The 14659-nt window shown below is 41.7% G+C and overlaps 1 protein-coding gene across 2 annotated transcripts in view; it reads right to left on the bottom strand.

Annotated features, from left to right (window-relative positions):
- SLC7A14 (solute carrier family 7 member 14) overlaps window positions 1–14659 on the bottom strand; it is a 102745-nt gene that overhangs the window by 51435 nt on the left and 36651 nt on the right. The gene's annotated exons all lie outside the window — the stretch shown is intronic.

Below are 14659 nucleotides of genomic sequence, written 5' to 3'. Positions count from 1 at the left end.
CTTCACCAAGACTTGGTCTGTGATTCTTGAGCATGTTCTTTGGCGACACAAGTTCTCATTTTTTACATAAGGATGTAAAATTAAATCTGTGACTCTCAAGAGGAGCAATGCCACCCCATGAAATTGTCTTAGAACTTTGCTGTCAAATGAAATGAAAAATGTTTTGAGAAATTTTTGCTCTTTTGAAAGATTGGGGTGGAGGGAGTGTTTGTGGCATTTGGTGGTTGGGCCCCTGAGATGCTCAATGTGTGGGGTGGGGTCATACTATTTTCAAATATCTCACCAGACATTCTTGTAGATGAAAATTCTGCTTATGATGTTCTGAACTTAAAATCTAACTCAGTTCTACATGGGATTATTTTGAATGGTTTTAATATACAAGCACCTTAACTTTTCTAGGAAGGCAATCATAGAATAAATTGAAGAAAGATTGTAAATTCTTTAGTTTGGAGCTTAAGAGGAGTTCATCACCAATTTAGGAAACCAAAGCTCCCTCTCATGCAACCGCTGGGGCTGCATCTCTGATTTCAGCTCCCCTGTAACAGCCTGCTACTTGAAACTGGCACATTTACAGTGATTTGTCATACAGTGCAAGCATCTTCTGACTTCATTTGTACTTTTCTGAGTGTTTACGTACTGAAATATGTTATATACAGGTAGGTTGCCCATGAATTTTGCTTTAGGATATTAAAGAGGGGTGTGACAAAACATTTATTACAAAAAGGGTGTTAGGTCTGATGGACTTAAGAATTATTATATTAGATGATTTCTAAAGTTTTGTCAAGTTAGAAAACGCCAAGGTTATATGAAGTTTCTTTCTTTGTAAAATTCTATAAACAATTTTTGAAGGACAACTGGAACATTGATTCCAAGTTCTGTGCTGATAACCGTACGGCATTTACACTTACAGGTACCAGCCAATGTAATCTACCAATATTATTAATAAATACTACTTAGCACTTAATGTAACACTTGTCTGCATCTAAAGGCTTTGCAAACGGCCTAATTAGAAGAATCAGGTAAAATGTGGCAGTTTAGTTCACAGGGGTTGAGTGATGGACCTACTGGCTTAATTTCCTCCTAGATTTGACAGGAGGAAATTTTCATACCATGCTTTAATTTTTTGACAACATCTTAAATATCAGTACAGTTGGATAATGCCACGGTATATGCCAGAGTCATTCAAAAGCCTAGAGTGTCAGCATTCTTTTTTTTTTTTTTTTTTTTTTAAGATTTCCAGATTTGTGAGAAGATGTATCACATCTATACCAGGAAGGCTGCAAGAACAGTTGCTTCACTCAAGCTCTGGAGCTCTTATGGGGAAATCAAGGTATATATCTGTTTAATTTCAACTCAGCCAGCATATCCTGAGAATCTGTTATGTGACAGGCATGGTGTTAGGCTCAGGGATGCAAAGACGTAGTTCCCGCTGTCTTGGAGCTTCCAGTCCAGAACAGGAGATGATGGACTCCCAAATCACAGTGCAAGGGAGAAGCTTTGCTTTTGTTTTTTCCTGAAAAGCTTTTTATTATTTTTCTTATTACAAAAGCATAGCATGGCTATTGCAAAAAAATCAGACAGTATAAGCAATGACATGCAGTGAGGAGAGACAACACAATTCGACACAGGGGTAGAAAAAGAAAATCAGATCATTGTAGAGAGGGATAAGGGATATGTTACACGTTCAGTTGTGTCCCCTCCAAACTTATATGTTGAAGCCCTAACCCTCCCTACCTCAGAATGTGACCTTATTTGGAAATAGAGTCATGGAGGATGTAATTAGTTAACATGAAGTCATGCTGGAGTGGGATGGGGCCCTAATCCAATATGCCTGGTGGGTGTCCTTATAAAAAGAGAAAATTGGACAGGGAGAATGAGACGTGAAGATGAAGGCAGAGATCAGGGTGAAGCATCTCAAAGCCAGGGAGCACCAGGGGTGGCCAGCAGACCTGCAGAAGCTGGGAGAGAGCGCTGGGACAGAGCTGTCCGCACAACCTGCCAACACCTTGATCTCAGACTTCCAGCCTCCAACTGTGAGACAGTAAGTTTCTGCTATTTAAGACAGAATGCTTTGTTATAGCAAAGTATAGTATGGCCCTAGTGCATGAATATAGGCTATGAAGGAAACCAGACAGGGTGAGGAAGGGGCAAGAGGGTCTCTGCGGTCATGGCATTGGCTCCTGAGTGGTGGCAAGGAGCCAGTCATGCCACGTGTCAAGGGAGAGTGTCCTGCAGAGCTGGGCCAGAGAGGGAGATGGGTGCCTGCTCTGGGAACTGAGTGAGACTGGGATGGGTGACGAGGAGGATTTGAGTGCCATGTTAGAGCTTTAAGTTTGTCAACCAGTTGAATCCTTATAACCAATCTGCACTTACAGACGAGGCACAGGAGGCTGGGAGAGGTCTGGTAGCCCCTCGGAAGTCACAGAGCCCACAAGGGCAGAGCTTGGCCCCACTTCCCCACTTGCCGAGCTCGTGTGCTTACTCTCCTGCTGAAGGTGCGTCTGAGGCTCTCACAAGCCAAGACGACAGTGTTGATTCTAAGTGCTGTGAGAAGCCATGGGAGGGTTTTTTTTCGGGGGAGCGTCACAATATGATTTACATTTTTAAAAGCGCACTGTAGCTGCTGTGCTGTTAACTGAAGAATCATGCTGGGTGATAAAGCAGCCCCAGGATTGATGTACAAAGGGGAGTGACGTGTGGGCCTGCTGCTGAGTGAGGCAGCGGTGTCTCCAACTTGGCTGCACAGCGGAATTACCTGGGGATCTTTCGGGAACACTGGTGCCTGGCCCCAACCCCAGAAATCCCAGTTTAATTGGTCTGAGGTGCTGCTTAGATACATGATTCCTTACAGCTCCCCAGGTGATTCTAGCACGGCAGGTCTGGGGTCCACTGCCCTGGGAATAATTGCTGGTGTGGAAAAGCAGATACTGCCTGTGATGGTTAATTTTATGTGTCAACCTGACTGGGCTAAGGGATGCCCAGATGGCTGGTAAAACATGATTTCTGGGTGTGTCTGTGAGGGTGTCTCTGGAAGAGATTACCTTTGAATTGGTGGACTGAGTGGAGCGGATCCCTCGTCAGTGTGGGTGGGCACCACTGGATCCGCTGAAGACTGGAATGGAACAGAGAGGCAGAGGAAGAGCAAACTCACTGATTCCGCTGGAGCTGAGACGTCCATCTGCTCCTCTCCTTGGGCACTGGTGCTCCTGGTTCTTGAGCTCTTGAACTCAGACCAGGACTCACCCCGTCGGCCCCTCCCGATGCCCAGGCCTTCCGATTCAGCCCGAATTCCATCACCAGCTTTCCTGGTTCTCCAGCTGGCAGACAGCTGATCGTGGGACTTCTCAGCTTCCATGACCTGTGAGCCAGTTCCTATAAGAAATCTCCTCATATGTATCTTTGTAAATCTTGTTGGTTCTTTTTCTCTGGGGAACCCTGACTGATCCATTGCCATTTTCCACGTGGAGCCACACGTTAGACAGGTACTTCTGTTTTCTCTTCCTGGGCGGTGACTGGGCCTTTTGGCCACTGTCTTCTGCGGGTGGCAACTGTGGATGCTGTGCTTTCTGGAGACACCCTTTGGGATATTTGTCCTGATCAGCCTTTCATCAGAAACTGTCACAAGGACACTGAGGAAAGTATCAGGTTGGTTAAGGAGGTGATGACTTCTATTTGATAGATAATTAGAAATTGTGGTGAAAACAGAGAATCAACCAAAACCAAGGTTGAAGGCAGTGAGAATTCTTTCCTGGCTCTATTCCCTCCATGTAATTCCTCTGAGTAGCTTGCTTTATTGATGCAAACAGGGGCTTGGGGCATTTCCTTTCTCGGTTGGAAATTTACTGGAGAGAACAAAATGTACAAAAGAAAACACGCTTCTAAGTGACTGTTGACAATATCCATATTCATTACTCCCAGATTATGTTAATCAAGGAGAGTTTTGGAAGCTCATTGCTGTTGTCTTTCCAAGATGAGCAATAAATGTGTGTTGTGCTTTCTCTAGCACTTTAATTCAAGTTTCTCAAAATACTTCTCAGCTATAACTAAGGAAGGCTGCAGGGCCTCCGGGAGACGGGAGTCATTGCGGTGTTTGCTGGCGTGCTTGAGCGTTCAGCGGGCTCCAAGAATAATAACGATAAAAGCAGGTTTGTGTGAGGATGAAAATAATTACGGCTTAGAAGTTCACCAGCTAGGTGGCATTATCGAATTAGGTTGGAGCCTGCCTTTGGAGGTGAGGAGAGGAAGGAAACGAAGGCTAACCAAACAATAAACAGCCTGAAGCCATTCCTGCCTGCTTCTGCGAATACACTAAGGGATTACAAAAATCCCTTCATGACATTCTCCACGAGCAGAGGCCCAGCCCTTGCTGGAACATCTGGAGCAGCGGGGAACACTGGCTGGTGGCAGCATACCTTCCTGTGGTTGGACGGTTGGGATTGTGACAAAATTCTTCCAATCAGCGTCCCAGGCAAAAGGAGGTTACAGTTAGAGTAAAAGGTGCCGGTTTGATGAGCCCCTCCTGGCGACTTCAGGATCTGAAAGAGGCTTCTGAGGCCCCTCCCCACTGCTGTATCCTGGGTCGTGCACTCGCTGCTCCTCCTCCTCTGGGCTGAGCTCCTGGCTCTTGGTTAATCCAGGGAACCTCCTTCTGACCTTCATGCCTGTGGCTCACTTGGCTCATGCAGCCAGAGTCTTTGATGACAGATTCTCTGCTGAGATCCTGGCTTCTGTAGCTCTTCTATTCTGTCCAAGCTTGCAAATTATGGCTGTATATTTGTGCCCCGACCATGGGTGTGCTTGCCTGTCAGTCACTAGGATTTCACAAGGGGTGGCCAGAGGCAGTTCAGATGTATGTGAATCCCAGGGCCTGCCCTGTCTGAACAGAACATCCTAGTAAATTGAATTGAGATGTGCATCCTGGTAAATGTATCCTGTTGTCCCCAGTTTTGCCCTCTGTAGCTGTACAGATTAGAGCGAATCTGTTTACAGGAAAGTTTTCAAGTTTTGAAGGCAACTAACATATCTCTTGGAGTCTTATCTTCCCCAGACTAAACATCTTCAGTTTCTTCAGTGATCAGCAGTGTCTCACATGGTACAGCTTCTAGATCAATCACATTCTGATTTGTACTTCTCGGGCAGGCTGCAGTTTATCATGGTTTATGTTTTTGGATAACAGAGTGGTGCGGGAGATGTTTTTGATCGGTCTTGGCTGTGTGTGTGTGTGTGTGTGTCTGTATCCATGTACCTCCTAAATCATACAATGCTGGTGCCTGACCAGTTCACCCAGATATACAATTGGCTTTAAAACCAGACTTTCTGATTTTCAGATTGCCATTCTTCCCAATTATGTCTATGCTAAGTGTTTGATTGATCAAACCCACTTCAAGTTATTTCTTGATCACCTGCCACATAACTTACCAACGCGCTGGCCCATTTACATTGTGGGATCTCAGACACAGCTGGCTTTGTTTTGCTTGGTCTGTTTTTAAAGGAGTGTTTGAATCTATGACAACTGAATAGCTATGCAAAAGGAGTTGTATCATTTCAGCTTCCTTTTTGAAGCTTGCTGTCTTTTTCTGTTTCTAAAATGTTATTGAGTGTATTAATTAGCTTTTGCTGCAGTAACAATCCTAAACTTCAATATGCTACCACAATGACATCTCTTTTTTTTTGATAATTTTAAAAAAGTTTTTAATTTTTTAATTGAAGTATAGTCGATTTATAATGGTGTAGTTCCTGGTGTACAGCAAAGTGTTTCAATTGTATATATATTTTTCAGATTTTTTCCATTATAGGTTATTACAATACCTTGAATATAGTTCCATATGCTATACAGTGGATCCCCATTGTTTATCTATTTTGTGTATAGTAGTATGTATCTGTTACTTCCAAATTCCTAATTTATCTCTCCCCTCCCTTTCCTCCCTGGTAACCATAAGTTTGTTTTCTATGTCTGTGAGTCTATTTCTGTTTTGTAAGTAAGTTAATTTGTACTATTTTAAGATTCCACACATAAGTGATATCATATGGTATTTGTCTTTCTCTGTCTGACTTCCTTCGCTTAGTATGATAATCTCTAGGTCCATCCATGTTGCTGAAACTGGCATTATTTCATTCTTTTTATGGCTGAATAGTATTCCATTATATATATATATGCATACACACACACACACACACACACAAGCACAACTTCTTTGTCCAGTCATCTGTCAATGGACATTTAGGTTGCTTCCGTGTCTTGGCTATTGGAAATAGTGCTGCTATGAACATTGGGTGTGTGTATGTTTTTGAATTAGAGTTTTTGTCTTTTCCAGATATATGCCCAGAAGTGGGATTGCTGGATCATATGGTAACACTATTTTAATTTTTTAAAGGAACCTCCATACTGTTTTCCTTAGTGGCTGTACCAATTTAGATTCCCAATAATAGTATAGGAGGGTTCTCCTTTCTTCACACCCTCTCCAGCATTTGTTACTTGTAGACTTTTTGATGATGGCCATTCTGACCAGGGTAAGGTGATACCTCATTGTCATTTTGATTTGATTTCTCTAATAGTGATACTGAGCATCTTTTTGTATGCCTGTTGGTCATCTGTAATGGCATCTGTTTCTTGCTGTGACTTTACTCCAGGCTATGGATTGGCTTCAGGTCTTTTCCTTAATCTGGACTGTGAATCTGGAATTCAGGCTAAAGGAGCAATCCTGACCTGACCCATGCCATTCTCTCATGGCACAGGCCAAGAACAAGGGACTGGTGGAAATGGGAAATGCCTCTTCTGTTCCTGCTTGGAACTGACATTTCCACGAACTTTCCATTGGCTAAAGTAAGTCAAATGAGCAAGACTGAAGTTAATGAGCTGTGTGGTATATTCCTCCCATAGAAGGAAAGTGATTCACATGGCAAAGAGTGAGATTGTATACTTTTTTTATAAGGAGGGATTTGAATATTTGTGATGATAATATAACTGATCTCACTGAGCTCCTGCTATGTTTGAGTCAAAGCAATTGTATTTTGTTTTTGAGGTCCCCCTGCCCCGGAATGGGTAGAAGACTGTATATCTGAGGAATAAACTTAAAAAGACTTTGTTGTATTCATTTGTGTAACTTCTTCCACAATCAATTCTATAAAGGTATAAAGATTTCCTTTAATGAATAGCACGGATCCAAAATTAATCTACTTCTAACTCTGAGCAGAACAAAACAGTAAGAAGTCATTTTAACTTTATTTGCTTGAAATAACAAACTTAAAAAATTTTTTTTCAGCCTTATGAGCATAGTTGATCTTTACCTAATCTAGGACAGTATTTCTGTTTAAAAATGTTTTCCATCTACTTCCCTGTGTGTCAGCAACATTCCAGGGGTTGAGAGTATTATCTGTATGTGTATTTGACAGAAACTGTTGGGAAAACACTGTCAAGAGAATGTTTGGCCTCTACTTAATGGGAGAAGTGAGGGAAGCTTGTTTAGGGATCTGGTTATTCAGCACCGAGGTACCACTTTCTCCTCCAATACCGTGTTCAGGGAGGATGTTACAGCCTGACGTCCCCTTCCCCTCTGTCCTCCCCCTGACCTCATGCCAGTGCTCTTCCTACTGCTCCATATTTAAGAGGGTTAACAGAGCTGCCTGCATTTTCTTTGTATGACATCACTGTCATGCCAGGCTTGGATGATCCCTAAGGGAAAATGAGGCATTTGCCCAATTGTCTATGTGGTAATGTTCCTTTAAAGGAGTTGAGGGAAGAGACAAGGGTGTTTAATGTTCCTCAAAACTCTTCCTAGTGACTTGTCGTTAGTAAGAATTTCTGCATCCCACTTGGGAGAAGAAGGAATCTCATTGGAGTCTTCTAGCTTTTCAGTAACCAGCTGGCTTCCTCAGCGATGCTCAGGAAAATCCTTAAGTAAATGTATCCCTGCAGCTACTCTCCTTGGATGTGCTAAACTGAGTTGCCCGTGAGAGAAGCTCCCTTACAAATCTGTGACTGCAGTTTGGATAACTGACTTTTGTCTTTGGGCTTGGAGCTCATATTTGAAACTGCTTTTTTGTTCCCTGTTTACTGTGTCTTAATCCATACCCAGGCCTCTCTGTGCTTTGATTCAGTTATTCTAGAGGCTGGCCGCCTGTCTCTGCGATTCCTTCTAGTGGCCCCAAAGGAAAAGTCTACTATTCTAAAGAGTCTGCACTTTAAATCAGATCATTTCAAGCAGACCCGTCAAATTTTGAAAATGGCCATTTCTATGTGGTACAGCAATAAACAGACAAGTGGATAGAATCTTAATTTTATCGATGTAGGTTATTATCCATGCTTCGTGAACTTTCAGTTCTCAGCATGACACCGCGTACCCAGCCCAACCCCACCCTTGGTTTGTGCTGTTCTCAGTACACACCATCTGCTTTAATGGGTTCAGAGCACTGCCTAAATGTCTGGCCCCATGTGTCCAAGCTGCAGAGACAGAGAGAGGAAGAAGACGCTCTTCCTCGCTCTTGGAGCTCCCAGGCGGGCCGGCAAGACATGCTAGATGATGAAGTAACCGCCTAGTGTGAATACCTGTTCTCCCCACTGATGACAATGATTTTACTTCTTAGCCATTAGTTTTTGCTGTTTCCCCCACCTTTCCTCCCAAAGCTACCCACATTTTCATGTTCTTCTGGCACTCAGCTCATATCCCATCTGTCATTAAATGTACAGTGTTAACCACTTGGGCCTCCTCTTCTCTGGTTTCCTATGGGACCCCCAACTCGGCATATATTAAATTGTCTTGCCACAGATTGTTATACACCTGAAGGCTAGGATCTCCTTAAACTCTCCAAATGGTTTTGTCCTGCAAGGAAAATGAAATCCAAGCTCGTTACAATGGCCTGTGGAGCCCTAAGCAGCCTTGTGGCTACTTCATCTCAGAGTTCATTGCCTGAACCCTCCCTTTTGGTTCAGCCACGCTGACCTCCTCTCTGTTCTTGAAACACACTGAACTCTATGTTGTTTCTGGGTCTTTGCACTTGTTTCCACCTGCCTGGAATCTCTTGTCTCAGGGGTTCATGCGACTCTCTTTTTCTCCTGATTCTAGTCTCAACAGAAATGTCACTTCTGCAGAGGGAGACCTTCTGGGCCACTTGGGCTCAAAGCAGCCCTGGTCTTTCTCTCAAGTTCTATCATCTTTCTCTATTTATCTGTCATCTACCATCTACCTAGGTAACTATCCATCCATCTACTTATTTTATTCATCTCTATTTGGCACATATTTATTTACATTTTCATTGTGTGTATCCTCTCTCTATACTGTAAACTCCTTGAAGGTAGGGATTTGCCTGTCTGTGACCGCAGCAGGTACTGACAAACAGTAGGTAATCAACAAATGTTGGTCGAATGAAGATTTTTGCACAGTGCTAAAAAGAGTATTGGGCTTAAAGTCTTTCTGTATAAAAGATGTCATTTACCATAGCAATTGGTAATAATCTCTGCTCTCCTGAGACATCTCTTACGATGCAGGATGACCTCCTTTGTTGATTGCCTTTTGTGCATACAAAGAACACAAAGCCTCTGAAATCATCTAATTCAATCTCAGATTTTACAAATGAGAAAACTGTATTTTCATCGACTGCCTTCACAAAGCCCTCTGGGAAACCAAAGTATCTATAATACCTAATTATAAATAAGTGCTATTTCTATGTTTTCGATCCTCCAATTTTAAATAAATCAAGGGAAGACTGATTAAAAATCCACAATATTATAATATTAAAATATTTGACATTAAAATCTAGCTAAGGTTAGTTGTAGTTTTTAATGTAGGCAGTCCATGTAGCTCCTTGGAGACCTCAAACAGTCTTTCACCCAATCAGAGTATAAAAATCTCATAAAGTATGTTCCATAGAAGAGAAAGTATATCTTTTAGTTTGCTTTATTGCTTTTTTTTTTTTTTAATCTGGGAAGAATAGTTGAGACCTTTGACAGCCTGGAATTTAACATGTTTTTGAAAGTAGACATTTGCTTTGCCCTGTGGGTGCACTGTTCATTTCTAGTTTCTGAGTCTACTTTGAGGATGACACCCCTTAGGGTCTGTGGGTCCACAGGCCCCCAGGGTGCGCTCTAGATCCACAGCCCAGAGAACTCCTCTTTGGAGGCAGGTTCCTTTCTTGACTCTCAGCATGTCTTTTCATTAGGAAATCTGAAAACTGGAAGAGCATATTTCAATGCCAACAGTCTTTAACTGACAGAGGACTGCCAGATTTCATTTGGGGACATTTCAGTGAATTTCCAACCTATAAGCTATTTGACTGAAAAGTACTTGCTTCCAAGCTGTTAAATTAAAAATTTTTGAGACTGCAAGTTCTTGAATGTATTCCTTGCAGAGCACTTTAAGGAGCAACTGTTAATGCAAATATAAATATTCAATAATATGGATCAAAGAAATGGGTCAAAGAAATTATACTTCCTTGCACTGGTTTTAGGTGTGTGAACTGACGAATGTTTTGGAAAGTCAGTCTATCATGTGAAAATAATCAGGTGCAAAAAAATTTTTTTTTCCCAACAGTCACTGCAATATTATTTACGGTGGTAAAAATTGGAGACAACCTAAATGTCCAAAAATAGGGATAGAGTTAAATGGGTTATGAGACATTCAAAGAATAAAATTTTAAGCAACCAATAAAATGCTGTCCTAAAGTAATATTTAATGACACAAATTACTCAGAATATATTAAATTAAAAGCTATAACAATAAAGGATATTATTAGTGCATAATATATGATCCAATTTCATTCTCTTCTGAAGGCAAAGTGCTGAAATGTGAAGAGGAGGGACCTGTGGGTGGTGGGCTTAGGAATGATTTCTAGTTTCATCTTTCCTGTGGTCAGCACATTTTTTTTTTAAATCGGGGAAAATATTTAATTAAAAATTAAAACAAAACACAGACGATCCCAGAATAATGAGCATGCTCCTGTTCCTGGCCATGAAGAGAAACGCTTGGCTTTTGGAATCACACTTCTGTGCATCTCCATTACTGGGAACTGTTTTAGGATCTGTTTCCCCCATGGAATTAGATTAGCCAACATTATCATTATCACTCTTTTCACTTTGGAGAGAGAATTTCCAGGGAATTTCCAGGGAAAGCTCTGACTTGGTTACTGTATCAGTCTTACACAGCAGACTGCAATCACCAGGAGCCTGGAGGTGGGATTTTCCCAGTTGCTACACAAAGCTCAGGCCAGTTTGGGAAGATAGTAAGTATCTGCCCCAAAGCAAATACCTCAGTCCTATGACCTTGTAGATTGGTTTTCTTTCCTTCCATGTTGACTATCCCCCATCTCCCAAAGACAGCTAGTCCTGATTATTTCTTGGACTGTTCTAAGAATTTGAATTATTCTCAACAGGTTCATCTTACAAAACAAACACGTAAAAACATCCCTCTGCCACCAAACGCCGTGCCCCCTTTAGCACACTGATTGCCCGCTGTGGACCGAGTGTGTTTCCTGCGGGGCCCAAATTCACACTTCACTGTAGTGTGACTCACTAACAATATTTATGCTTATAATTAATCTGTTTGTTTTTCCAGTATAATTGTAATTGTTTAAAAAAACAGTTTCTTTTCTTATTTTCAGTTTCAACCTCTTTACAGTTTTATTTCTTCTTACAAATGAAAACTGTTGCAAATTACTTGTAAAAACCTGCATAAAGGAATGAAGGAAAGCGTCACCTATATCTGGGTTACGGGTGCCCCGAGTAAACACAGCTGTCACCCAAACAGGGAGATCAACGTCTTAGGTTTTGCCACACTTTAGCTATTGTCCTTCAGGCTGTCTCCATGCTTCGTATCTTGCCAGTTATCAGCCTTCTCCATTCTGCCTTCTACATCTTCCTTGTCACCATCAGTGGCTTCTGTGTTGCTAAATTCAGTGGACACATTTTAGCCCTCATCTCCCTCCCTTGACCTGTCAGAAGCATTCAACATAGTTGTTCACATCCTCCTTCTCAAACCTCTTATTTAATCTTACGGAAGTGAGAGCCATGCCTGTGTGTATGTCATGTGCAAGCTTGACGGTGACCTCCTATCATTTGTTTAGGAATAAACCCTTGTGACTTTTTTTTCTTCTTCAGTGTCAGATTTTGAAAGGAAGAATGCATCCTCTAGGGGATCCTCCCTGCTGATACATCTTTCGTTCATAACATGGTGTCTACTATTAATGGAATCAAAGAATGATATTTACAAGTGACCATGTATTGGTCAGTGTGAGACAACATCAAGAAGCCATTATGCCATGATGCTAAAAGAGTGGCCTAGGAGGGGAAAAGATGCCCTTTTGTTCAAAACGAGAAGGAAATGGGAGAATCTGCTTTACAGATATAAAGAAGAATAAAAATATTCCTGAGGCAGAGGGTCAGATGGTTTAGAAACTTTCAGGTCCATCTGGACTGTTGGTCATCTGTGCACCTTGACCTATTCTTGGGGCTGACCTGTCTGAAATTGTTGCCCTCTCTGAGATCTGAAGCTTGGTTGAAAATGTAAGTTCCCTTTGCCAAGCTAGGCTGGTGGACCTGCTGCCCCGGTGCCTTTGACCCTTTCCCTTTCCCCAGAGACTGCAGCTTAGATCTGACCTACTCTTTTATGCCTCCCTTAGAAGCAAAGGCCATGATGTCAGGTGTTTAGAACCAGCCACAGAAGACCCATTTTACTATGTTCTGCATCAGTGAGATACGTAGGAAGTATAATCTCTCTAGGACTGAGGAAGATGGGGTGGGAAATGCGGTGGGTCAAATTCTGTTTCATATTTTGACAACTGAAGAGTGTCCAAAAAAATGAGCCTCAGTGTTCAGAGTCTGGTACACTTAACAATTAAGAACACTTAATTGGTTCTACCTGTCATAGGCAAACACTGAGCGTGGAATTTCCTGCCTGTGGATTGGGTCTGACATGGACCCCCATTCCATTCAGTTAATGAGGAATCTCCATGTAAAAAGATATGAACCCCCCTTGGGGCACATAAAAGGATTAAAACAGCCTCCTTATTATTTTGAACTCTGGGTATCATTCTGTTGCAAGTGGATAAAGGGTAAAATAGACAAAAAAGAGTCTCTTACTGTGAGGCTACACACGGAGAGTTTACATGGTTCTATATCTAAAATGGCAGAGGGTCTGCCCTCTCCGCCTTCTCGATTCACACACCTGAGGTCGAAATATTTGCCCATCTTCTTTTATGTGTCAGATGCTTGGATAACCTCCACTTACATAATAGCATTACTTATATGATGCTTACTATGTGCCAAGCACAGTTTTAACTGATTCTATATATATTATTCCTACAACAGCCCTGTGAGGGAGATATTATTTTTAACCATCTCCTAATGAAAGATGAGGAAACTGAGGTAAAGAGCAGTTCAGGCATTTGTTCAAAGTGATACACTAAGTGGCAGAGCTGGGGTTTGAATCCAGGTAGTGGAGCCCAGAGCAGTGAACCATCTAGACCAGCACTGTCCAGCAGCACCCTGTGCTGATGAAATTGTTTTTTGTGATGTCCGGTGTAGTAGCCATAACCACATGTGGCTACTGAGTGCTTGACATGTGGCTAGTGGGACAGAAGAACTGAATTTAAAATTTTATTTAATTTTAATGATTTAAATTTAGATAGCCACATATGGTTAGTGGCTATTAAACTGGACACCCCAGCTATAGAGTCTGTACTTAATAACTTTCAAAATAACATCAGGAATACGGTGGTATCCGTTACAGAAGAGGACAGTGAGTGCCAGAGGAGTGGGGGAATTTATCCAAGACTCTGAAGCTAGACAGTGGAAAAGCCAGGAAGCCAGCCTCTAAAGCCACATACTCTGGTCCCCAGAGATGCACTCCCCTGCCCCATTCACTGTCCGGGCTCCTCATCTCTTTCCAAGCAGGATTGGGAAGCATATCTTTCTTCCTTTGCCCAGAATCTCTTTTTCCCTTCCTCTATTATTAACACAGTAACAATAGAACAGCACTTTGTGACAGAACATCATGCTACATGTGGGGGATGTGGCATGGCCCTGTAGAGTGGTTTTTTTTTTTTTTTTTTAATGTTTTTTAATTGAAATACAGTCAGTTTACAATGTTGTGTCTTTTTTTTTTAATTTTAATATTTTGGGAAGGGAAGGTAATTAGGTTTTTATTTGTTTTCATGGAAGTACTGGGGATTGAACCGAGGACCTCGTACATGCTAAGCATGGACTCTTCCCAGTCCTTGTAGATTTTAATTGGCTAAATTGGAACCGCTTAACTCGGTAGTAAATGGTGTACCTATTCTTAACGTGTACCTATTCTTAACTTTCTTAAGGGCTTATCTCAAACTACTGTTTTGTATTCTCTTTCTTTTTGGTTATTCTTCCCTCCAACCAACCCCAATTCTTTTATCACTGGTAACAGAATACATGCTCCCAAATCAAAACAGCCTTTGGTTAAAAGTACTGAAGTTATATCTATCCTAAGCCTTGCTATTTAATTTGAAATCACCTCCACCAAAAAAACCCCCCAAAACACAACAAAAAACTTCTTTCAATTAGAATCACATTAGCTAATATTGTTATTAAAGGAAAAATATACAATAATGTATGATTTGGGTATCTGTCACTTCTCTCAAGCATAGTTTTGAATAAACCAACCCTGTGTTAACCCATGGTGAGCTGAGCAGTGTCCTG

Source organism: Camelus ferus, chromosome 1, assembly GCF_009834535.1.
Source record: "Camelus ferus isolate YT-003-E chromosome 1, BCGSAC_Cfer_1.0, whole genome shotgun sequence".
NCBI classification, from domain to species: Eukaryota; Metazoa; Chordata; class Mammalia; order Artiodactyla; family Camelidae; genus Camelus; species Camelus ferus.
The sequence above is the reverse complement of the archived record's forward strand: the minus strand, read 5'-3'. Positions and strand labels throughout refer to the sequence as shown.